This window comes from Cryptomeria japonica, chromosome 9 (genome assembly GCF_030272615.1).
Source record: "Cryptomeria japonica chromosome 9, Sugi_1.0, whole genome shotgun sequence".
NCBI classification, from domain to species: domain Eukaryota; kingdom Viridiplantae; phylum Streptophyta; class Pinopsida; order Cupressales; family Cupressaceae; genus Cryptomeria; species Cryptomeria japonica.
Window position 1 is genome coordinate 533,231,175 of NC_081413.1, and position 18,611 is coordinate 533,249,785.

Genomic DNA, 18,611 nt, shown 5'->3' on the forward strand with positions numbered 1-18,611 from the left:
AAAATGACATTCACAACATCGTGGGGCACCTCTTGTTATCAAGTCATGCCTTTTGGTCTCAAGAATGTCAGAGCTACATACCAACGAGCAATGACAATAATTTTCCATGACCTTTTGCACAAAATCATGGATGATTATGTGGATGACCTTCTAGGAAAATCCAAGACATGAACACATCCTTATCCTAAGGCAAATTTTTGAGAGATTTGAAAAATATAAACTACGCCTAAATCCCAAGAAATGCGTCTTTGGTGTCACATCAGGGAAACTATTAGGCTTCATTATTTTGCGTAGAGGCATAGAGGTTGATCCTGCAAAGGTGAAAGCTATCATGGAAATGTCTCCCCCAAAGACCCTTAGAAAGTTGCATAACCTCCAAGGAAAGCTCCAATCCATCAGATGCTTCATCTCACAGCTTGCAAACAAATTTCACCCATTTGCCCACCTATTACGCAAGAATACCAAATTCAAATGGGACTGTCTATGTCAGAAGGCTTTTGAAAAACTCAAGGAATATCTTGCATCGCCTCCGGTTCTTATGCCTCCTACTCTAGGACAACCACTTCTTTTGTACATATCAGCTACTGTAGTGGCATTGGGGGCATTATTGGTATAGACAAATGATTAGGGAAAGAAGCATGCTATATACTATATCAGTCGCACATTAGTAGGGTATGAGCTTAATTATACCCCTATTGAAAGAGAATACTTAGCACTTGTCTTCATCACACAAAAGCTCCAACACTACATGCTTAACAATAAAATGAAATTGATTACTAAGATTGACCCTCTCAAGTACCTCTTATCAGAGGCTGCTCTCACTAGCAAAACTGTTAAATGGGTCATGTTGTTAAGAAAATCTGACATCAAATATGTGGATAGAAAGGCAAACAAAGGACAAGTAATAACAAACCAACTGGCCAATGCTCTGCTTCCAGGTGATCACCCGATCCTCATAGAATTTTTCAGATGAATTCATAATAACTATCACTCCATCCTCCACATGGTAGTTATACTTTGATGGATCTTGCACCTAAAATGGACCGGGGGTAGGTATACTGTTGATCACACTCCAAGGAAAATACATCCTTAAATCATACAAGATAGAGTTTGCATGCACTAACAACATTGTAGAATATAAATCAATAATCACTGGAATCCGTCTGGCTATCCAATGTAAGATATTGGAATTACATGTTTATGGTGATTCTCAACTTGTCATTAAACAAGTCAATGACGAGTATCGAACAAAAGATGACAAGCTTCTTCCTTATCGTAGTATGGTTGAAGTCCTCAAGAAGCACTTTACATCAATCAAGTTTGATCAGATTCCACATACAAACAACAGAGCTACAGATGCAATGGCTACTATTGGTTCCCTCCTTTAGATGCCAACACATAGTTAGAAATGTGAGTTTTGGCCAAGCAACTTTTCATACCGGCATATGATCTACCAGAGTTTGAGATGGTGTGCATACTCGTTGGTCCTGAATCCCCTTGGTATTAAGAGACCTTCACTTACCTAAGAGATAACACCATTCCCCCACACCTGACCAAAACCCATCAACAAACCTTTATCCACCGATGTGCCTGTTATACTATCCTTGGAAACACCCTATTTAGAAGGCATTTCGATGGTTCCCTCATAAGGTGTCTAGACAAATAAGAGGTTGAATGGGAACTATGTGAAGTGCATGAAGGTATCTGTGGGACACTCAAGTGGCCTCACTTTAGCTAAAAAACTCTTGTGAATGAGATACTATTGACCTACAATGGAAGTAGATGCATATAATTATGTGAAGAAATGTATCCCTTGCCAGAAGCATGGCGACAAGATACAAGCTCCATCACAAGATCCACAACCTTTTATCACACCCTGGACCTTCTCACAGTGGGGGCTCGATCTCATTGGGAAAATCCACTCTGCATCCTCCAATGGCCATAAATTCATCATTACTGCCACTGAATACTTCACCAAGTGGGTGGAGGCTATATGATCACTACTACTATCTAATGCAACCTAGCACCATAATCACCTATTCCTTTCATGCATATATGTATGATCATTTACTAGTCCAACATATACATTTCCATCACCATTTATTCTTTCCATGCAACATAAGAAAGATCATCTACTAACTTCCTATCATGAAATGCAATCCATTACAATTTAACTAATCCTTTCCCATTAGGTTCATTTTAGAGCACCAATACCAAATATTCCAAATTCCTTTTACATTCAAATTCTCACATGATCCTATACTTTTTCTATCATGATTTACTTAATAGCAATATGATCTAATCACATTTCTAAATCCTTCTTAACATCATAGCATACACATAATACCAAATGTGCAACCCTAATTCCAATAACATTATTTTCCATTTCAAATTCAATTACAAGATACACTAAGATACATCCATATTTATCCTCATACTAGAGTCATAAGCACATTCCACATCAACTAATGCAATCTAGGGATACCCATTTACCAAGAATAACATCCCTTCCATTAAGAACCATTTATTTAATGCCTTCATAAATATTACATACATATTGAATATCCATTTACAACAAAAGCATTACAATGACTTCAAGCATCACAATCTATTGCAATACACAATGATCTTAATCTACTACAAGTCTTATTGCTTACATCCACAAGCTATGAGATACATTACATTACATCTCAATATATTTATTTCACAAATCATAATCTGGTCCTAAGATAACGTCTACCATTATATATATATATATATATATATCAAGAGCATAGCTCTTCTACTACATAACACACTTACAACATTTTCATGATATATACATAACAAGTGCCCAGAGATCAAATACATCTATCTGCTACAATATTCATCCACAAGCCACCATGATAGGAGAATCCACATCCACGCATAAAAACATCATAATGGAAGAAGGCATCAAACCACCCGACCATGTGGAACCAAAGGAACCACCCCTCGTGCTAGGGGATGACACAAGGTCCCAACACACACTCTAGACCTAAGCTAACAGCTAACAACCAAAGAGACTCAACAACTCAAACACTACAACAACACATAAGCATAAGCCAATCACAAGGCTAAACATAAATAGAAACTCCTAGAGGCATACCAGCAATCAAAAGGCATAAGTGAAAATCATAAACAAGGACACATGTAGGAGTGGAGTGCCATCGCATATTACAAGCATCCTTTCAAGGAACCTCTTGGTATGTGACATACATGCAAAACCAAATCAACTTATGAGAGATTAAGGGAGTTTGGTTTGTCATCACAATGGCCTTCCCAAGCTTATCCTAAAACATCCTCCCTAGGACTAAGTCTTGGGCCTCACATCCATTAATTATCTTGATTAGGTGAATCCTAGTTACCCAGCCCATCTAATTAATTATTAATGTTACCACTTGTTTACCATAAGGAAAATTTCAATGTGCCCTGGTGGTCTAGACTCTAAGCATTCTTACATGGAACCTCTTAGCAGCCTATCTTTCACGACCTTGATCATCACATGAAAGCCCACTCCCCCTAACATGTTCCAGAACAACAATAACTGCAAGGAGGCTCAAAGCAACATCCAAAGAATCCATAAACATACATAAACAACCAATGCCAACAATGTCAAAACAAGAGCCTCATATCATAATAATGAATCAATAGCCATAAGCATAAAACATCCAAATTCGTCATAAACATGAACCAATCCTCTACAACAAGACTCATCAACTTGTTGGAACAAAATGATAGAATAAACCTCACAACATGGCACATCAACATGCTGGAGAAAATATAAAACCTCTACGACAAGGCATATCAACTTGTCGAAGCACAAAATACCAATAAAACATCAAATCTGAAGGCGTACAATACAGGACAACATCAAAAAGCCTCAATACAAGCCTCTAGTACAAGAACAAATCGGAAAAATCAATAAAAAAGACCAAAATTGGCAAAATCATCTAAACCAGGCAGTTTTGCGCATATGTAGAATAGATTAGCGTATTTGTCAAATAAAATCGCGCATTTACAAAGAGTTTTAGTGCATTTGTTAATGAATTAGCGCATTCGTTAAATGTTTTAGCGCATGTGTTAAAAAGAATCGTACATTTGTTAAAAACTTTAGCGCATTTGTGTTTTGGCGCATTTGTTACATAGTTTCGTGTATTTGTTAAAACTCAAAAAAATGAAAAGAACTTACGTAAATAAAATAAAACCAAAGGCACAACGATAAGACCCGAGTATGGGTTCAAAAGAAATGCCCAAACAATACGAAATGAATGATATAAACGAATATAAAAATCATAAACTATAATGAGAGTAAATATAAAAACAAAGCCTCACGACTCATAGCCAAAACTCACTCAGAGAAATACAGAGAACCAATATGACTCCTGCAACACCAAAGGCAACCAAATCATTCAAAGATACAATACTAAATCCTTGAAAACTCACACCTAAATCTCATACAAGAACAAGAATCCAGTTTCAAAAATTATCGAATAGCCAAGCAAAATCTCCAAATGGTAACCCGACAAAATGCACAGGTTGTCATTTAAATAGAAAATACATTCAAAACCAAGCCTCAAAACCGGCCAATGAAAATAATCCAAAAACCAATAAATCTTATCTACCCAACCTCATATAATATTTTATTTCCCTAATATAAAACTCATTTACCAAGTACCAAGAGAATATCTAATAAAATATCATAAACTATTATTCACTACATAAATAAATAAATAAACAACCATGCCCAATTAAATAACCAAGGGCTAATAATTTAAAATAAAACCAATTAAATAAATAATTAAATACAAATAACCAAGGTATAAGCAAATAAATAAAAGTCATTAATGAAATATTAATCAACACTAAAATATGAAAGCAACATTAAACAATAAATAAATGAACACATAATATCTAAACAATAAATACCAAATAAACAATAAATCAAAAATTAATAAATAAACACTAAATCCCAAATAAATAAATAGAAGCCATCAATAAAATATAAATCAACATTAAAATATAAAAGCACTATTAAACAATAAATAAATAAATAATAATTAAACAATAAATATCAAATAAACAACAAACCAATAAATACCAATTAAAAAATAAATCGATCAAATAATAATTAATCAAATGAAACTATAATAATAATCCACCAATTAATTTAATCATTAACAACATGATAATATTTTCTTGTGGTGATGTCATAAGTGATGACGTTGAGATACCCTAGGGAGATGGTAGTGATGTATGTTGTGTTTATTCTACTTGCGTAAATAGTTTATGTTTTATGTTATATGATCATGATGAGTAAGTGTATATTATGTTAATGGATGTCATCCTCATATTAAGTAGATAATGTTATGTGTTGCACTAGATGATGTTTAAAAAAAAAAAAATTATCTCTATTAGTTTGTTAGTTTGTTTTATTTCTCTAAGGTATTTTGGCAGGCATTACAGCACCTTAGAGCTCTCCATGAAACCAATCAATCCCCATCTTTGGTTTCCTCTTCAAAGTAGTTCACCTCTCATCATTGAATGTAGCTCTTGCATTATCTTCCACCTACTTCCCATGACATTTAAATTATTTTTTATTTTATCGCCACTCTTGAAACATGATCCTTTAAAGATTTAGTATGTTTTCCTCCCACATCCTCTTCTATCTTTCTACAAATATTTTTCACACTTCTCCCAAGCCTCTCTATGATTATTATCTTCTACTCTTTCATCTTTGCAGTAACTTCAACTGCCATGTCTACCTATTTAATAGCTACTATATTCATTTATCATATTGTTATGATAGGTAATATCATCTTCTTTCTGTATGATAGGGACTTTGGTTTTTTTCTTTCACAACAATATTAGTTACCCCTTCTTCAAACACTTGGGCTCTATCATCCTATCTCACTGTAGTGTTGTAAATTGTTACCCCTTACAATTTCATACTTCTTCTTTTTGGCCCTTACCTTAGTGTATCTCCTCATAGGTCCTTTGAAGCCAATTTTTGGCCCTTTATTAACAAACTGAAGTCATGCATTCATGAGATTATAAAATCATGTGCTCTGAGTCTATGCATGCCACACTTGCCTCTCTCTCACCCCTTTCTAGGTGGACTGTGTTGCTAGGAACTATAGTCTTGGTGGACTAGGGCGCTAGACACCATAGTCCCCCTAAATCAGGCCCAATTTTGAACTTGTTGGTGTGTCATTTCCGACCAATTGTTATTTGATCTCGATATTTGAATATGATTGTTGGAGGTTGACTTGATTTGTGAGTAAATGAGTGTTGGTTGATAACGATGTTCAATTGGAACTTTTTTAGTTTGTGTCGAAGGATTAATATTTTGGGTGGTTGTGATGGTTGTTGGGGAGATATGATTAGTAACATGTTGAGATTATGTGTGTTGTCAAGTCATGTGCAAGCACTTTATGAAGATTAGTGGAATCAAGAGGTAATAAGTAAGTGTAGTAGCGAGTGAATAAATGTTAAGAAGAGATTGAGAAATCAGGAAGTATGATGTATAGTGTGATCATGTGAGGTGATTGTGTGAGCAACCCTATAATATTACTTTTGGCCAGTGTGCCAAGTATGGAAGTTGTGTTTTCATGTTGTGTGTTACCATATGAAAAAATCCATTGTGGTAAATTGTGATTATGTCCACATAATTGATATAATAATCACATGTCAATTTGTAGTTTGTTTCTATTTTGTGCGTGTTTATTTGTGTGGGAAACATAGTTAGACAACCACTCTCAATACCCTGTGGTTGTGACTATATTGTAAGTTTTTAATAGAATTTTTAGCGTATCAAGAAGCTTCCCGAATAATTAAAAAGGCATCGATTTCCAAATTTAATTATTCTTAAAGTAAAAACTTTACTTCTTTTTCTTGACTTTATTTTTTCCGTCAGGGGTATTTCAGTTGGCTTTGCTCTATAGCAAAGGTAAAAACGAATCTCATTAAAGTAACATCGACAGTATCAACACTATAGAAGAATAGGTGGAAAACAATATGGAATGTACACTAACCTCCATTATCTATGTGTAGCACCTATCATTGAAGCTCAATCACAGGAATATTAGCAATAGTATATACACTTTAAAATTGGTTACCTCTATCATATGAAAGGAATTGGAGAAAAGGGAACAATAATACATGAAAGTAAATGCCATTTGGGATAAGCATGCAATATTAAAGTGTTAAGTATATTGAATGTGTAAAATCATAATACAGGTGGAAATGAGTAAAGTTGGAGACGGATCTCAAGGTGTAAATGTGTAACTAACACGTGCAATCGCAAATGATGGCACAACCCTTAATGAAACAAAAACACCAAATTAAGTATACGAGGCAATAAGATGCACATACATCCCTAATGTGGTATATAAGGGCATGAACACACAAATACAGAGAGGTAAGTGAATAGGTCCCTCGTGGTAATGTGGAGCTATGAATATGTTATGAAGGTAATTGTAAAGAGGGAAGGTGTGGTGCCTACTTATTAAATTGGATAAGGCAGTGGTGTCCATGGATGATTTCTTTTGGAGCAATGATGCTCTAATGGTTGATGAGACTAAGATAGATGTACTAAAGGTGGTACCTAGGAAGAACTTTGTTCAACAATTTATGAGCGCCACTATAACATATATTCATACATTCGTGTACATTAGATATCATTTTATTTTCTTCCTTTTGATGTCATGCCTTATCTTCCCTTGTATTTTTTTTATTTTATGATCTAGCCCTTTTTAGTATGCCTCTATTGTTATAACTTTCATACATATTGCACCTTCTAAATTTGCTTCACATATCTACCATCCCTCTCTTGGGGGCATTGTTAGCTTTCAACTTACCTTTAAGTAGTTACTTATGCCTTAATTTTTCTTTTATTTTTATTCCCCACTTTGGTTGTTTACTTATCTTTTCCCCTTTCTCCGTGTGAATTTCATGTGCTTCCTATATCTTATTATACATGTCACACATACTTGTGACCCATAGGTCATGCATGTTATATCATTATTGTTTGACCTTCCCTATTGATTTGATCATGCTATATCATGTTCATTACAACATATGTTTTAGCCTTATATTGACACATCTTGGTCCCTAGAGCTTCACACATTGAGCTTATATAGATACATCTCACTCTATAGATTTATTTGAACTGCGTTCACCTTGGCATCTCACACTTTTAAAGCTTTACATCCTACACCATCATATTTCACCCCTAGAGTCACGCTTATTTTGGGGAAACATCATGTCTTCACCCATCACACAAATAAAGCTTACATTGCCATGTGTTTACACTAGGGGGTATCATGCCTTCCCCTTTTCCTACATGCCAAACCTCTACATCAGGGGCATCATGCTTTCCTCTTTTATGCATTTTACCTACTATCGATGTATCTTGGGACCTCGCCTCATTATTCCTACCTTTCCCTTTATCCTTGTCCATATTGTAGATTTGCCTTATTTACACTCCTTTTCCATTTCCATTTATTGTATCTTGGATATCCTTCTCTACTACTTAACCTTCACTTGTTTCCTTAGCATATAAATTGATGACTTAAAAACCCTTACGCCATTTTATGACACTTTCTTTACCGATATCCATTTTTCAATTTCTTCTACCTCGACCATCCCTGCTACACCTCTTCTTGATAATGTCCACATTAATTTTCTAACTTCACAATTTTCTGTAGTTTATGATAAAGATGTATATCGTGTCGCTTCTTATTCCATTACTACATACATTTTGGATACATTACTAGGTGGTAAGCATAATCCCTCCCTCCTCCATACAATTATTTGTGCTCCCCTTACCATCCTATATGATTCCTCACCTTAATATATCTGATACTTCTCTTGATTACATATCTTTTAATGCATTTAACGGTTCTTCCCAAGTGATGATAAAATCCTTGGCTAAAGTATCTCATTCTTCATAATAGAAATAAATAAAAGTTAAGAATAATGACTATTTGGCGATTGGAGACCACAATCACCATTTTGTATGATTGCATTCCTAACTACATGATCAGATACCTACACGCCTTTATGCTCAAATGCCTCAATTTATAATTGTTTCTCCTCCTTATATAGCACTTTCCCTCTAAATTTAATATAAGAAAAGCTAAGAATAATGATTATTGGATATATTGTGACAAAGTAGTATAAGATTATGTTATGGTTGAGATAGGGGCAAATTATTGATTATAATAATAAGTCAGCATATGTGCATCCATTTGAAAAATCTATCAAGAGCAATGCTTTTAGAGGGAGACAACTATTCTCCATACAAAACAAAACCTGATCAAAAACACAAAATCGCAAAAGATTTTTATGCGATTTCTACCGGTTTGATCTTCTTAATCTGTTTGGAACCAATGCTGTAAAAATGCAAAACATCCGCTAAAAAATAATTGTATTATGCAAATTTGTGTTTTTAATCAGACATCATTTTATATGGAGAATAGACGTCTCCCTTTTAGAAGGCATAGGCACTTTGACAATTGGAGACCACAATCACCATTTTGTTGTACTATGCGTTGTTTGTAGCCGTTACTGTGCATCCTTGTATGATTGCTTTATTGCAAAATCTACATGCTTATATGCTCAAATGCATCGACTTTTAAATTTGAAAACACAACAGCAGAGTTTTTAACGATCTGTTTCATTGAATACAAAAACACAAAAACTTGAAAGATACAAGTGGCGGTATCTGTTGTAGAAGCGGAGTGAGTCGAGATTAGAAATGGAAACAAGAATCAGACAGTCAGCATGTTAAATTGAATGGTGTGCACTAAATTGGGTGCTCACGGAGACAGAATAGAGTGTAGAAGCGGAGTCAGTCGATTAGAAATGGAAACAAGAATCAGACTGTCAGCATGTTAAATTGAATGGTGTGCGATAAATCGGGTGGACGCGGAGACAGAATAGAGAAGAGAAGAGAGAGGTCTGCAGGGAAAGGATAACGCGGTACATATATCCCACATGTAAAGCGGAAAATATGTAACGCATATTTAAATATGGAGATCTCAACAGTAACTGATGTCGAGCTCGGTAGCGTGGGCTTGTAACCCGAGTGGGGACGCACAAGGTGGAGGAACAGGTGGGGCAAGGCCGGTAGGAGGGAAGATGCGTGGCATATAATGTGGCGTGCCCTGATCCAAGTAGAGAGTTGCTGTGGGGCCCTCCCTCGAAGGAAGGAGGTTCTGTCTCGCAGCGTAAGGCGGAGGGGACCGCGTGAGGCTGGTTTCACAGAGCAACGATTACCTCCCGCTCCTTACAGTGGAAGGATTACACGCCGCTTGCCCCTCTGACCGCTAATCCTCCCGGCCTGCCCATCCTCGAACCCCCACTTTTTATGGGATTTTCTGCTGCTGATAGTAAACATCAATCTAGATTCAGGTCATGGGTTCTTCTCCGATAGCTTGTCTAAGAGCTCTACACCATGCCTAGACAGAAATTAGTATCTAATCTTAGTTGTGACCATGGTTTTTTCATCAGTGCTCATATTTGTTTGCACACCAGGCTTTTTCATCAATGGTCATATTTATTTGCACACCAGTTTTTTTCATCCATACCCTCACAAATACTGGCTTGATAGCTCAGACAATCAGGATGTTCTTTTGAAGGATGAACATGTTGAACAAGTTGAACGAGAGAGAGAGATGGTGGAATCATCAACAATGGGAAAAACTAAAGAACGGAGGTTAGACAAAAGGGAATGTTGCTGAGGTTAACCACAAGCAAAGACAGGGCTTTGCAAGAGTGACAGGACAGTCATAGTCATTAGAAAAAGGGGGAATAATATGAAAGCAACATCACAGTCATAGCCATTAGACATGTGAGGAGTAGGCATTTTTCTTGCCAATCATAGGTTTTGTGTGTGCCCTGAATCATCCTAGGATGAGGTATTCCATAGAAGAAGTAGTTTGGTACGTTAAATGGGAGAATCCACTGTCATCATTGACATTAAGCAGACCTACAATATGATTGCAGAGTTTCCCCAACATTAGAATCAACGAGGGTAACAACCAATGCCTTTGTCTACGCACAAAGAATACAAGTGTGAGATGCCTACACAGTAAGGAGAGTTAGTGGCAATTCTCAGGAAAAGAAATAAAACATTCCAAGGACAGTGGCAGTCGGTTAGGACTATTAATAGAAAGACAGTGTTTGAGCAATCAGTTCATGAGAGTGTGCCAACAAAGAAGGATGGTCGAGATGACTGTTGAGGTTAGTGAAATGCAAGAAAGACATTCAAAGTGAGCAATCATGCATGATATAGTATGACAGCAGGAATAGCATGAAAGGGCCACCTATCATGCAAGAGGCAAAGAATCCATAAATGACATCAAGTGGTGGACAGTCAAGTATGCTTGGATGACAAGTAAGAGGGTGGTGATTAGACAAAATTGGCAGTAGCATGCTAAGCCAAGTGACGACAATTAAACAAGTGCAAGAGGAAAAGAAAAGCTTTATGAGCTTAGCACGTAAACAACAAGACCTTGACAATTTATCACTGCGAATATGGAACAAAATGGTACAGAGCTCTATTGAACCCGAACTCTATTGAACCCTTGCAACAGTTTAAAGAATATTGTCATGAGTAATCAAGTTTTCTGTGAATGCATAAGAAGCATGAAAAAGGCGCTACGATACATTGTGATGTGATAGTTTTTTCCTAAGTTACCGGTTCGGGTTCGGGCACCGGTTCGGGTTCAAAGAACCTGCCAATACTAAATTACAACCTTCAAACCCACACGGAACTCCATGGCGTGCATCAATTTTCTGCTTTTTTAAGACGTCAGGAACAATGCCAAAGAAGTCAAAATTCTGATCAAGGTGCATTCTCCCGTACGGGAGTTGTGTTTTCTGACTTGTTCTTTCATACAAGACTTGTGCTTCTCTCCTGGTTGTACGATGCATAGGTGTGTGGCTTGAGACATAGGGTCTTTTTAATTTTTTATGAGGTGGAATTCAAAAAAAAAAAAAAAAATTGCGAAAAAAAAATCCATTTTTGGGTTGTCAGACCCCTGGGTTCGACTTGGGTCCTCTTGGGTTCGCCCTGGTTCGAACCAGGCCTGTGAACCACGAACCCTGTCCGAACCACAGGCGAACCGGACCCGAACCCCGAACCAAGACCGTACCGGACCAGTACCAGGGGTCTAGGGGGCCGAACCCGGTAACTCAAGTTTTTTCTATAAGAGGCAACATATGAAACAATCATGAGAACAAGTAGTGAAAGGATGATAGTCCAAGGCTGCAGACAAAAGACTTGTATTTGACCAACCATAAAAAGGGGAATGGTGATAGTGATTAATGACAATGAGAAACAGGAACAGAGTAAAGTTTAATTAATCAAGATATGAAAAATAGATGGAAAAATAGGTGCAGGTCTGTGATGATAGTAAACAAGTGACAAAATGTTCCAAGAACAGTAGTAAGACTATGAGAAGAATGAAGATATGAGAAATGATAGTAAACAAGTGACAAAATGTTCCAAGAACAGTAGTAAGACTATGAGAAGAATGAAGACAAGGTTATCTTGATACTGCCAAGATATTTTAGTGTATCTTTCATGCTGACAAAGAGCAGATTTTATGTCTCCTAGCTCCTACTATTCTGATGATGGATCACAGAACATTCGTGCAACAAGATATTACTTTTTATGTGACTTGTTGTCAAGTCATTTTATTCTTCTTCTTCTAGACACCCTCTGGTTGCATTGATCATTATTAAGGTGAGATGAGAGTAATATATGGCTACTACCAGCTTAACAAGTAATATAACACACTCTATTGCATTTTAAGTCTCTCACCTTCAACTGGCATCCTTGCATCTAGAGCTCACCCTACTTAAAATGTCTTAGATCTATTTAGATCTATTTGTAATAAATGAAACTTACTACATTAAAACAGATCAAAATTCGTAATAACAATTCTCTTACCTATATTCATAATTTGGAGCAAGAAAAGTTTATTTTCTATTCTGTAGATCATCACCATTGACCCCAAGCTGATCATAGCATAGTGATTCAAGCACACAACTAGTAAGGATCATATTGATTTGTAACTATGTGATTTATAACTTATTTTTTCAAGTCCTCCATCTTGAAATAGCATGCTTGTACCTAGATCTCACCCTACTTAGAAATGTCTTAGATCTCTTGAGTCTTTGCAATAAAATAAACTTGTCAATTTTTTAACAATAACCAAACATATCAAAATTCATCAATGTCAAAATTTTAAAATAAGAATTTTCTTAACTACATGTGTCATTTGGAACAATAAAGTTTGTTATTGTTACTTGTTTTGACTCTTTCCTTATAAATATTTTGGGATTTTGTCACATGTTGCTACTATTTTATCCATATCCATTTTAGGATCTCATGATTCTATTTCATTGGTTAAATAATTTCATCTATCCATTCCCTTATTCCTTTGAATCACTTGTGATTCAAAGACCTCTTATTTTTACATGCAATTGCATGCTTTATATGAATATGAATGAGACTTCCACCTATATCTTAGATAAGCCCTTTCCCCTAAATAATGTTGTTGCGGTGGTTGTCAATATATTATCATGGTGGATGTTTACCTTTACCTTTGTGTGGCCTTGACCTTTCCATCTTAAGGCATACAAATTTCACACGTAGCACTAAGAGATAATTTTGAACACATTTCTATTGGTACATTTCCTCTCATGGATTCGTCTTGATCCACTTTTACATTGTTCTTTGTTTTCCTACTTAATCAAATTGTTGATTCAGCAAGTCTTAATTGTTTGAGTTCAGAATAGTTAAGTTAATGATCAATCAATTATCACTTACAATTCTAATAGGTACTAATTAGTACTAGGCCACTTGTATTTATCCGTGTATATATGTTGCCGGTAGCTTTGCATCTTAAACTGTAAACTTTTCGTCTCATTTAATCTTGGTTGCAAATTATCTGTTACCCTCAAATGTCTAATAACTTATCAATCTGAAAGTCATCAATTTACATGACTTTCTTGTTTCAAATATATGAAAAGTGCAAATCTTTTCTAGAAAGTGTCTGGATGTGGATGATGAAACATAGACACATCAACTTCAAAGATAGGCTCAATGATATTAATTACAGAGCATGCCACATTCCTTTACTGAAAATAATATGGATACAGCTTAGCTGGTGCAGATAAAGATATATTGTCAATAAAGATGAAAAACAAAGATGTTAGAGAAAATGACCCCCGTGCTCCGTAGAAATTGTGTGAAGTATAATACCATGCAGACAGAGACTTTCTCTCAGAAAAGAGTCAATGTTCCGACAACATTCATTGTTGAAGACAAAGTGATTGATTGTCAGATATATAAAGGGTGCCTGGAATGAAATTATTGCAATACAATCAGCCCTAAAACAAATATCTTATATGGGATTTCTGGGAACCAATGCTTACCTTACAGTCAAAAAACCCATGCTAATAATACAAAAGGATCTAAGCTCAAATGCAACAAAAGGAGTTCAGAGTTAGATTGATTGAATTGTGCAACCTGATAGGGTTTTCAAGATATCAAAAAAGCCATTGTGTCCTTTTTCATAGACACCTTAGATAATTCATGGTCATGGTCATCTTCATATTCATAGCGTTTGATATCCTCATCATCAACGGATATGTGATCTGTATTTAATTCAATCCCGTCGACAAAGTATGAATTTGATTGCACTCATATTTAAGCATTTGTCGCTACAAGAGGGAAGCATGTTGTTTGTGCAATCAAGGATTCTCAGTGTGTCTCATTTGCAAAGAGAAACTTGTGACTCTCTAAAATCTTGTCATTTTACAATTATAGTTTAGAGGAAAACTCTTTGTTTTTCCATCCAAAATGCTTACAAATCATGATTGCAATTGTTTGAGGATGATTTTTTTCTGCTCTAAGAAAAGAAGAGTTATTGTGTACAGGGGAAAATTAGAGTCCGTGTGCTTCTTTTGATTTCAATATAGATTTATATCTCCAATGTTAAACATTTCTTTCTGAGATTGATTATTCTAATGGTTAATTAGTTTTTTCTCATGTTAGTCCCTTAATTTCTAACTCTTGGTTTGCAGATTTTGATCTAGAAGTCTTTGTGCTTCTGTAATCGTTGTAATCTGTTCTTGTTCTTTTTCATGTGGCTTTAAAAAATCTTTGGTGTGTTCTTATGTTCGTAGTTAGATTTCTTTTCTACTTTTCCTTGATTCCCTTTTGGTACTTTCTGGTTAAAAGTATTTGAAAATCTAAAATTCCATCGTATGAGGGACCCGCCCCTCTCAAACACACAGAAAAGTGGTTAATCTCATAACGATTTCTTCATTTGTTTGTGCATTTTGGTACTTCCCATTGAACAAGAGTAGTGATATTTTACAGAAACAAAACCATTTACTTACAATATAACATTAATTTACACTTTATATGCACACACAACCACACACAAAAGAAGAATAAATTATTTTTATGCACCTCAATACTTGAAAAAGTTCGTCTTTCATTTCCTTCACTTTGTACTTTAGGGTCTTGATGATTCAAATTAAATTTCTTATGGATAAATAAAAACTCAAACAAAGATACATGTTATGAGAGACTAACTATGGTAAGAAAATCACAAAGTTATGTTGATTTGTTCTAATGGTGTGTTATGGAATCATTGTCATATCTTTACACTAGGTGCCATCATGCCTTTCCCTTATGTGTTATGCTTTCACTCCTCTATCCTTACACTTGGGGGTATCATGTCTTCCCCACTTACACATTAGGGACAGCATGTTTTCCTCACTTACATTAGGAACATCATGCTTTCCTCACTTGCACATTTTACCTACTACGGATGCATCTTAGGACCTTGCCTCATTATTCCAGCTTCATGCCTTTGTCATAGACACTTGCCCCATCATTTTGATTCCATGCATTGCCATTGCTTATTGCCTTTCATTTATGTGTTATTTCTTGTCTCGAGTATATGTCCCCTAGTTCTAGCTTCCTGCCATTATTTAGATTTTCCATCGCCACTAGGATTGGTTGTTTTTCCTACACCTTTGTGTGCCCATTCTCTTGAAATCTACACTGGGGGGCATATGGCACAAGTATTTTCGGCCAATGAGGGTTGCATCACCATTGTATTTGTCATGCTCTGAGAGAAGCATTATTATTCATCAATATCATTCCTATCTTATGTGCTCACACAATGTATTGATTGCTATACATCCCCGTATGATTGTATGCTTCCATGCTTACATGATTAGATGACTATATGCTTACATGCTTAGATTATTTGTGAAGAATCTGATTCAGTCTTACATTTCAGCCATTGATGATTAATATTATATTAAACAACAAAAAATAAAACTTAAAAAATATTTCAAAGATATGACATCAGCATTTTAAGCGGGAGTCATTCATTCTCCATATAAAACACCACCTGATGGAAAACACAAAATTTGCAAATCACAACAAAATTTTACGCGATTTTTACTGGTTTGATCCTCTTAATCTGTCTTCTCAATGTTGTATAAATGCAAAAAATTCACCGAAAAACAATTGTGTTCGTAATCAAGAACTATTTTATATAGAAAATAGCAGTTGCCTTTTAAGTTTGTGAAGGCAGCTTAGAGTAGAGAAGTGGCAGTATCCGTGTAGCCTCTTGTAGAAGCGGTGTTATAAAACAGCAGTAAGCATGTCGATTTTGAATACTGTGCAATAAATTCGGTGGTGGGGAAGACAAAATTTAAGTAAAAATTCAATAATCTAAGCACAGAGGAGAGAAGAGAGAGGTCTACAGGAAAATGGAGCAGCTGCGATGGTCTAAGCGGGATATCTATGAATATGTCCCACACGTAGCTCGAAAAAAAGAAAAGCAACTCTAAATTTGGAGAGTTCAAGCAATTTGTATGTCGAGCTCGGTAGCGTGAGCTTGTAACCCTAGTGGGGACACGTAAGGTGGAGGAACAGGCGGGTCTAAGGCCGGCAGGAGGGAAGATGCGTGGCATATAATGTGGCGCGCCCTGATCCAAGTAGAGAGTTGTTGTGAGGCCCTCCCTCGAAGGAAGGAGGTTCTGTCTCGCAGCGTAAGGCGGAGGAGACCGCGTGAGGCTGGTTTCACAGAGCAACGACTACCTCCCGCTCCTTACAGTGGAAGGATTACGTGCCGCTTGCCCCTCTGACCATTAATCCTCCCGGCCTGCCCATCCTCGAACCCCCACCATTTGCACAAAATTTTATTTGCCATGAATAGATGAGGAGCGTGATTGAATGATACTGAGATGCTGAACGGATTTCTTTCGATGAAGAATATCTGGCAATGATGAAGAACTTTGGTAGACAACAACGATCTAGATGGCTTCCTAGAGTTTCAACTCATTTGTCAGGTACATATCAGCCAAGATTTATGGGATTTTCTGCTTCTGATAGGAACAAGAATACTCTCAATTCTAAGTCATTGGTTTTTCTCCGATAGCTTGTCTAAGAGCTCAACACCATGTCTAGACATAAATTAGTATCTAATCTAGTTGTGACCTTTGCTTTTTCCTCAATGGTCATATTTATTTGCACGCCAGGTTTCTGAGCAGGGATATGACTATAGGGAGGCATTAAGTTAGAGCATACTTTTCCATGAAGCTCAGAGAGTCAGAGGTCGGGGAAGCTTCCCCTCACTCAGAGGGTTAGATTCTAGACTCAGCGATGGAGGTGCCAATGGGATCGATTTAACTGGTGGAGAGAAAATGTTAAGTTTGCTCTTCCAATGGCATATGCTGTCACCATGCTAGCCCTGAGTGCGATTGAGTATAGAAAACAATAGTAAGATAGTGGAGAGCTGGTCAATTTCCTGGAGGCCATAAAATTGGGTACTCATTACCTCTTTTAAAAGCTAGATGTATTGTATGGGCAAGTTAGTGATGGCATTTCAGACCATGACTGTTGGCAGAGACAACTCCAGTGGAAAGAATTTGCAATGCCCAAATGGAAATGCAGAGCCCTCTGATTTCCTAGCCTTGGCTAAATCACTAGTTGATTATGTACTTGGTGAAAACCCAGGAGCCATTAGCTACTGATCACCAAAATTAAATGAGCATATGATATAAGGGGATCAAACCATGTATTTCAGATGGGTTTGGATTATGTTAATCTTCTCACTTCTCATTCTTGGTTTGCAGATTGATCTACGAGTCTCTGTGTTTCTGTAGTCAATGTAATCAATGTCAAAATTCAAATAAAACAAATTATTGATTTAGGGAGTATTAATTGTATGAGCTAAGAATAGTTAAGTTAATGATCAATCAATTATCATTTACAATTCTAATAGGTATCAATTAGTGTTAGGCTACTTGTATTTACTCTTATATATGTTGCCCGTAGTTTTGCATCTTAAAATTTTAAACTTTTTGTGTGCTGTGTCACAGTGCATATAATTCCTCTGCCATTTAATCTTTATTGCAAATTATCTGTTACCCTCAAATGTCTAATCAGTTATCAATCTGAAAGTCATCGTGACTTTCTTGTTTCAAATATATGCAAAGTGCAAATCTACTCTAGAAAGTGTCTGGATGTGGATGATGAGACATGGACA

General features: G+C 36.2%; 1 long non-coding RNA gene across 1 annotated transcript; it reads left to right on the top strand.

The window, feature by feature from the left end:
* The first annotated feature begins 16,509 nt into the window (after positions 1–16,509).
* On the top strand, positions 16,510–18,275 carry LOC131077073 (uncharacterized). Its single transcript, XR_009113543.2, has 2 exons — positions 16,510–17,412; positions 17,602–18,275. It is a non-coding gene; the product is annotated as an uncharacterized LOC131077073 (long non-coding RNA).
* Positions 18,276–18,611: the final 336 nt, after the last annotated feature.